Genomic DNA, 9,587 nt, shown 5'->3' with positions numbered 1-9,587 from the left:
TCTCCAACAATCTTGAGGGGGGTGTAAGAATGGAATTGTTTGACGCCACAATCGGTCTTCCCGGGGGGTTAACCAAGGTTTTGTGCACTTTAGGTAAGATATAAAGCACAGGTACCACAGGGTCATGGTTTATTAAGAATTTCGCCAGTTTGTTATCAATAAGACCCTTTTGTACACCCATCTCTACCAAAGTCATTAACTTATTTTTAATCCTAGAAGTAGGATTATTGTCAAGTTTCTCATAGGTATCATGGTCGGACAGCTGACGATAAATCTCTTTAGTGTAAGCTACCCTGTCCATCACTACGATGGAACCACCTTTGTCAGCCGGTTTTAAAATTATGTCATTGTCCGACCATAATGACCTAAGAGCTCTATATTCATTGCCAGTGAGGTTATTGGATACAGTAAAGTCGCCAAGTTTTTGAGTCAAAATTGTAACATCACGTTTTACTACATCAACAAATGTTTCTACGGGATGGTATCGCTTAGGGGCATTAAAGGAGCTCTTGTTCCTCAGCCCTAAATCATCTAGTTTCAACAGGCTCATAGTAGTTACATTCTCAGAAGGTGGGATATCAACATCATTGGCAAAATATGCTTTAAGTCTAACATTTCTGAACAATTTTTGTAAGTCTAAGTCCATATGGAACGAATCATAATGTCCAAGTGGGCTAAAGGACAATCCCTTTTGCAAAAGACTCATTTGAGCCGAGTCCAAGTTCTTGGAGGAGATATTAATAACTAGACTGGGTACAGTACCTGTGATCTGGTCAGGGGTGGTTGGGGGGGTGGGATGGTCACCGTCGGTGGTTGGACCGGTTGATGGGTAGCGTCTGTGGTGACGACCCCCGCGGCGGATGCTCCTGGGGGTTCCCTGTAACCGCCTCTCCGAAAAGGGCGACGTCTGCCCTGATTCACACTGTGTTCGCTGTTGGAACTTGAAGAACGATATCCACCGCGTGCGCCATATCTGGTCCCACCTCGCTGCCAACCTGAAAAGTCCCGCCATTTATACACTCTATTGAGCCTATAATCTTCCAAGTCTCGCAGATATTTAATCCTCTTTGTTTCTTCGTTTTCCTTACGATATTTATCCACTAGGGTCTCCACAGATGATTTCAAAGTCGTGAACTCGTCAGAATTCATGCAGTCCTGCAATTGTTGTTTAGTAGATTCGGTTTTGGCGTGAAGTTCTTCAATGCCTTTTTGTAGACGTGATATAGTAAGTACCATTAAATCCAGCGAACATTTGTTAAGGATTTTTTCAAAATTATTCCGGAATTCGTCTTCTTCCGAAAACAGGGTAGGTCGTAAATGGACTCTCAGGCCTCTCGGTATACGACCGGCTTTATAGTATTCAGCCAAGGTTGCTGAATGCAGTTGATAGGCAGTTAATTTCTTTAAATCCCTCTCCCAGTCTCGCCTCTTAAATTCACTTTGTGGGATGTTGAGGAAGTCAGTCGGCACAGTTACCTGTGATATGATGTTTGCAGCTTCATCATCGCTGAACGCAAATGTTGCTGACATCAGGACCCAGGTGCTCGTTCCGTGTAAGTAATCAAAGAGCAGAAGGTGGACGGCACTCAGGGAATGTGCGGTGCTCTGGGTGCGGTTCAAGTCAGTAGATAATAGAAAGATCCCGGCACTCGCAAATGCTGATATTTCAAGTTTTAATATGCATCACTGCAATAACATCAATAGGAGGAAACGCGTTTTCAGCTCTGCACACGAGCCTTTATCAACCATAAACTAACAATGGTAACGAATACACTTAAATAGGAAGACGTTCCTCACATACCCTGCCCACTGACGTCACATCCTTCCGGAATCCCATGGTCCGAGGTGTGACGTAGTGATTCAGGTGTTCACATCATTTTGGGTGCGTTTCTAGGGAAAAATATAAAACAAAACAATAAGTACAAAGAACATAAGTTTGAGAGAACAATACAAAAAACAGGTAAGACATCGGAAAATCAGAAATCAAAGTAAACCCGAGAGGTCATAGTCTCGATTTAAACCCTTTGGTTCAAGTGTATTGAGTACGTGTATCCAGTATGCCTCACGGCGACGGAGAAGGACTTTGACATTGCCGCCCCTCCTGGGGACTTCTATCTGTTCTAGCACTTGAAATTTAAGTTGGGCAATGGTATGTTTTCGCTGGTGGAAATGGTAAGGGATCCCTTACCATTTCCACCAGCGAAAACATACCATTGCCCAACTTAAATTTCAAGTGCTAGAACAGATAGAAGTCCCCAGGAGGGGCGGCAATGTCAAAGTCCTTCTCCGTCGCCGTGAGGCATACTGGATACACGTACTCAATACACTTGAACCAAAGGGTTTAAATCGAGACTATGACCTCTCGGGTTTACTTTGATTTCTGATTTTCCGATGTCTTACCTGTTTTTTGTATTGTTCTCTCAAACTTATGTTCTTTGTACTTATTGTTTTGTTTTATATTTTTCCCTAGAAACGCACCCAAAATGATGTGAACACCTGAATCACTACGTCACACCTCGGACCATGGGATTCCGGAAGGATGTGACGTCAGTGGGCAGGGTATGTGAGGAACGTCTTCCTATTTAAGTGTATTCGTTACCATTGTTAGTTTATGGTTGATAAAGGCTCGTGTGCAGAGCCGAAAACGCGTTTCCTCCTATTGATGTTATTGCAGTGATGCATATTAAAACTTGAAATATCAGCATTTGCGAGTGCCGGGATCTTTCTATTATCTACTGACTTGAACCGCACCCAGAGCACCGCACATTCCCTGAGTGCCGTCCACCTTCTGCTCTTTGATTACTTACACGGAACGAGCACCTGGGTCCTGATGTCAGCAACATTTGCGTTCAGCGATGATGAAGCTGCAAACATCATATCACAGGTAACTGTGCCGACTGACTTCCTCAACATCCCACAAAGTGAATTTAAGAGGCGAGACTGGGAGAGGGATTTAAAGAAATTAACTGCCTATCAACTGCATTCAGCAACCTTGGCTGAATACTATAAAGCCGGTCGTATACCGAGAGGCCTGAGAGTCCATTTACGACCTACCCTGTTTTCGGAAGAAGACGAATTCCGGAATAATTTTGAAAAAATCCTTAACAAATGTTCGCTGGATTTAATGGTACTTACTATATCACGTCTACAAAAAGGCATTGAAGAACTTCACGCCAAAACCGAATCTACTAAACAACAATTGCAGGACTGCATGAATTCTGACGAGTTCACGACTTTGAAATCATCTGTGGAGACCCTAGTGGATAAATATCGTAAGGAAAACGAAGAAACAAAGAGGATTAAATATCTGCGAGACTTGGAAGATTATAGGCTCAATAGAGTGTATAAATGGCGGGACTTTTCAGGTTGGCAGCGAGGTGGGACCAGATATGGCGCACGCGGTGGATATCGTTCTTCAAGTTCCAACAGCGAACACAGTGTGAATCAGGGCAGACGTCGCCCTTTTCGGAGAGGCGGTTACAGGGAACCCCCAGGAGCATCCGCCGCGGGGGTCGTCACCACAGACGCTACCCATCAACCGGTCCAACCACCGACGGTGACCATCCCACCCCCCCAACCACCCCTGACCAGATCACAGGTACTGTACCCAGTCTAGTTATTAATATCTCCTCCAAGAACTTGGACTCGGCTCAAATGAGTCTTTTGCAAAAGGGATTGTCCTTTAGCCCACTTGGACATTATGATTCGTTCCATATGGACTTAGACTTACAAAAATTGTTCAGAAATGTTAGACTTAAAGCATATTTTGCCAATGATGTTGATATCCCACCTTCTGAGAATGTAACTACTATGAGCCTGTTGAAACTAGATGATTTAGGGCTGAGGAACAAGAGCTCCTTTAATGCCCCTAAGCGATACCATCCCGTAGAAACATTTGTTGATGTAGTAAAACGTGATGTTACAATTTTGACTCAAAAACTTGGCGACTTTACTGTATCCAATAACCTCACTGGCAATGAATATAGAGCTCTTAGGTCATTATGGTCGGACAATGACATAATTTTAAAACCGGCTGACAAAGGTGGTTCCATCGTAGTGATGGACAGGGTAGCTTACACTAAAGAGATTTATCGTCAGCTGTCCGACCATGATACCTATGAGAAACTTGACAATAATCCTACTTCTAGGATTAAAAATAAGTTAATGACTTTGGTAGAGATGGGTGTACAAAAGGGTCTTATTGATAACAAACTGACGAAATTCTTAATAAACCATGACCCTGTGGTACCTGTGCTTTATATCTTACCTAAAGTGCACAAAACCTTGGTTAACCCCCCGGGAAGACCGATTGTGGCGTCAAACAATTCCATTCTTACACCCCCCTCAAGATTGTTGGAGAAAATATTAACCCCCTATGTTAAACAGAGCCTCTCCTTTATATTAGACACTACATCATTCCTTAACATCATCAAAGAACTGGATAACATCACCCCATCTGATTTACTGGTTACGATCGATGTCGTCAGTCTGTATACCTCAATTAAACATACGCTAGGTAGTGCTGCAGTAGAGAGGATGTTATGTCAAGATTCATCTATTACAGTTGGTCTAAGAGAATTCCTATTGGAGATGCTCAATATAGTACTATCAGATAATTACTTCTTGATTCAAGATGAGTACTATTTGCAAAAGAGGGGGACGGCCATGGGGTCGAATGTGGCTCCGCCCTACGCAAATTGCTATATGATAGCTTTTGAAGAGGATTTTGTGTTTAACAACATTTTGTTCATGCAGTACGCCAAAGTTTGGCGACGATTTATAGATGACGTCTTCTGCGTTTGGGCGGGGCCACAGGAGACCCTTGATGAGTTCCTACTACACCTCAATTCAATTCGAGGTGAACTACAATTCACCATGACTAGCAGCACTAAGGAAATTAGTTTTCTCGATACGATGGTGTATAAAAACACAGATGGTACACTTGGTACAGACCTATTTAGAAAAAACACAGATAGAAATAGTGTTCTGCACTATAGGAGTAACCATCCACATCCGACTAAAAGGTCAGTACCGAAGTCACAATTTCAAAGAGTGTGCAGAATTGTCTCTGATGAAGTCACCAAAAACAAGAGATTAGATGAGATGGAACTCAGATTTCATGATAGAGGTTACCCCCAACATCTTTTGAAGGAGGCACGTGCTACTGCCATTAGGGGTACCACTACACCTTCAACCGATAAGAGCAAAAGAATTGTGTTTAGCCATCAATACCACCCTTTTAATGGTAAGATTGATGCCGTAGTCAAGAAACATTGGCATATTCTAAGGACATCATATCCTAATATACAGGAATTTAATAACCCCCCATTGATTTGCAATAAAAAAGCACCATCATTATACAATAAACTGATACGTGCAGACATGGGTGGGAGCACTAAAGTACCTAGACAAGTGTTCTTGGCTACCCAGAGAAAAGGGACATTCCCGTGTTTAACATGTTCAGAATGTTCCAACGTAATAAAAGGAGACACGGTTTACCATCCTCACACCGGACAACAGTTCAAAATTCAGGGTTTCTATACCTGTAATTCTAACAATGTGATTTACTTAATTAAATGCCCTTGTGGCTACCTGTATATCGGTGAAACGATGCAACCGATAAAAACACGTATTAATAAACATAAATCGACCATCAGGTGCAGGAATGAATTGTTACCTATCCCTTACCATTTCCACCAGCGAAAACATACCATTGCCCAACTTAAATTTCAAGTGCTAGAACAGATAGAAGTCCCCAGGAGGGGCGGCAATGTCAAAGTCCTTCTCCGTCGCCGTGAGGCATACTGGATACACGTACTCAATACACTTGAACCAAAGGGTTTAAATCGAGACTATGACCTCTCGGGTTTACTTTGATTTCTGATTTTCCGATGTCTTACCTGTTTTTTGTATTGTTCTCTCAAACTTATGTTCTTTGTACTTATTGTTTTGTTTTATATTTTTCCCTAGAAACGCACCCAAAATGATGTGAACACCTGAATCACTACGTCACACCTCGGACCATGGGATTCCGGAAGGATGTGACGTCAGTGGGCAGGGTATGTGAGGAACGTCTTCCTATTTAAGTGTATTCGTTACCATTGTTAGTTTATGGTTGATAAAGGCTCGTGTGCAGAGCCGAAAACGCGTTTCCTCCTATTGATGTTATTGCAGTGATGCATATTAAAACTTGAAATATCAGCATTTGCGAGTGCCGGGATCTTTCTATTATCTACTGACTTGAACCGCACCCAGAGCACCGCACATTCCCTGAGTGCCGTCCACCTTCTGCTCTTTAAATATATATTAAAGGCTGCAGAAATCTGGGATCAGGTAGAGTGTGGAGGGATCAATTGCGACTATTGGGTCTGGTGTAAGGGATATTAATACGTTTTACTCATGATCCTTAGACTTAATAAATATTTTGTTTGTAAATTCGTTGGAAAATTTCTTCATGATGCTCAAGGTGAATGGTAAGTATTGATGGTATCACTAGGATATACTAATACATTAAGGTCATTGGATTCCGGTCAAAGGTAGAATTGAAGCTGCCGGTCCTGATTCGATGTCTGGACTAAGCCTCCAACTATCATACAGATGATATATTTTATTGCGTTATCATATTCAAACATCCTGAAGACATATATGAAGCTTTCCATTTTCAAGCCACTACAAAAGCAAATTACATATTACATTGCCCACGGGAAGTCCGGTTGAGCAAGGTGCATCCCCTACCAAGGGAAAAAATTTCACTTGCCCACTTCAATGGGCAACGACATATGGTGGTGATTTTTTATGGCTTGTACATCTTTTTACGAACATGCAAGTCATGAAAAAGTAACAATTTCTGGCGTTTTACCTATAGCCTGGCGTAGAGTTGATCTGGGCTCTTCTTAGTATATGACATGAGCCAGAAGAATATGAGTATAGCTGTATAAAGATTACATGAAAGTTTGGGTTGAGTTGGGACATGAAAGTGACATCATATGATGAAGATATTTCACCAAAATTGCATGAGTCGTTTTGCAATATTTTTAGTCTAGATGTGATGTAACTATGACACGTCCCTCACTGTTACCCGCACGCACATAGCAGTAGGAACTTCATGATATAGGAAATTGCTTCACCATAATCCACAGTGAATCATCTAGCCTCGAGCCTCACTGTTTATCTTCTGTGTATTTGCATATTTCACTTATTCTTCAAAGTCTCAACCTGAAGGGACTCAATCCCAACGTAGGTATCTTTCCCAAGTTTCCTATGCTCCATAGCTGGGACTTAAAGCTATAGGCTATATATCTAGAAGTCCTGAAAATGGTCCAGGTTAGGGATGGGAAAACCCTTATCTTACAGTTCCCTGTTCCATGAATCAGCATGAAGTCCACAGTTGCTGAAAATGCAAGCTCTCTCCTTGCTCTTGATATCACAGAGAACCTACTCTTTTTGGTTATGTGTAAAAGGAGGAGGGAGGTTGTCAGATTCCTCTGAATGGACTCTTTGCTCAAAGCTTGTGAGCCACATCTGGGGCTGCCAGTATCAGATTCCTGGAAAGTTGAGTGGTTCATTCTGCAGCCTAATGCTGATCTCAGTTATGGGTTATGTGATGCAGGGGCTAACACCCAAGACCTGGATAAAGAGCTAATCTCCAGTTCACTCAATGCTGGTTATACTTTCTCCTATAATATGTAGCCCTACTGTCTGTTTCCATTTTTCAGGAAACCTCTATCCTGACAGTGACTCTGGAACCCTGTATACTGCCAGCGTCTCTGAAAACCTGCATCCTGCCAGAGGCTCTGGCACCCTGTATCCTGCCAGCAGGACTATAAACTCTATCTGGGCCTTCATCCAGTCTGAGCTGGTACCCTGAACCCCAGTGTGAACTGTAACTTGTATCTAACACTGTGTCCTGACCTGAAATCCAGTTTCCTTTTTCTGATTCTGTATCCTGACCTGATCCAGAACCTTGATCCTGTATCCTGACCTGATCCAGAAACTTGATCCTGTATCCTGACCTGATCCAGAACCCTGATCCTGAATCCTGACCTGATCCACAACTATGTATCCTGTTTACCTATCTGATCGAGAACCTTTATCGTGTATCCTGAATCTGGAACCTGGAAGTATCTGAAATCCTGGGACCTCCTGAACCTTTACCTTGTATCTTGCTTGATCCGGAACTCTGAATCCCAAACCTGTACTCGGAATCCTGTTCCTGAGCTTGAACCCCGATCTCATGCCTGTTCCCTGATACTTATTTGTCTTCATATTTATCTGTCCTGACAGAATAAATATCTCTTTATCTGAAACCCTGATCAAGGACTTGTTATAGTGAATCCCAATGTTCTGTGCTATTTTGTTAGTGACTATCGGTAAAGTGATCAGAGGACAATGTCATTGGATATCAAGTGGTGGATGATAGAAAATACCTGCTGACCAGACAAATGCCTTAGAGGACAAGTAAACACTACAACTGCTACCATGTTTTCATTTGCCACTTCTACTGCAATTGTTCCCCATGACCCCTGCTGCGCCTTATTGACCAGAAGCGAATAAGCTTCCTCATTCTATGGAAAGTTCACAGCTACTAAGACACCAACATTGGAGAGACGTTGGCCCTCTACTTGTCACAGCACATCACACGGAAATTAAATTAACCTTTATTGCCAATGCCAGATGGCGACCCCCACCTCGTAAGAGACCACCAAAGATAGATTGCAAAGCCACAAGGCTGAAACACCAGCTCACCCCTTGTAGATCCTCCGTCCTTATGGTGCACGATGCATATTAAACTCTGTTTGGCAAACAACCAGGACAATCACAAAAGGCTTCAGCACTACACAAGGTGTCTTTGGATGTTAAAAAGGTATTATTTATTCCATAACAAGGATCCAAACAGCAAACATGGTGATAGAAATGACCAACGCATTTCAACGACTAGCGACGACTAATCAAGAACACCTTGTTAAGAACCGAAGATGCCTTGTGTGGTGCTGAAGCCTTTTATGATTTTTCAAGACCACCAGGGACCTATACATCTACATAGACACGTAGATCACTTTCCTGGTACACATATTTTGATGTCCCGGAAAGACATTTGCATAAATACAATAAATATAATTTTATAATACAGCTGTATTAAAGTGCTGGAAGTGGTGCAATAGAATCATGTCTGGGCAGAATGTAATGAAGATATTTCACAAAATTGCGTGAGACATTTAGCAATAAAATGGATGTGATGTAAGTTTTGGATGTTTTATACTTACTTTGAGAAATTAGTATATACTGTAAATGAAATCTAAAAATATCTGGTTTGCTGATAAGTAAACTATCTTTAGAAGATCGACACTTTGGTGGGTCTTCCCTTCTTTCTAGACCGAGCCTTCAAAGTTTTCCTCCGTTGTTCTCTATGGAAAGTAGAGTAGTTGGCCTTTCTATATGTAGACCCCCTTCCATTCCGACCAAATCTTTCAGTGAGATCTCCTTTAAAAAAGACCATACATTGGATATAGCACTTTAAATCATCTATCCACAGTTCTGCAGTGTCCTTAACACCCAACTGGAATGAACAGGAGCCGGAAATGTAAAAG

The sequence above is a fragment of the Engystomops pustulosus genome, chromosome 9 (assembly GCF_040894005.1).
Source record: "Engystomops pustulosus chromosome 9, aEngPut4.maternal, whole genome shotgun sequence".
NCBI classification, from domain to species: Eukaryota; Metazoa; Chordata; class Amphibia; order Anura; family Leptodactylidae; genus Engystomops; species Engystomops pustulosus.
Note: the sequence above shows the minus strand (reverse complement) of the source record.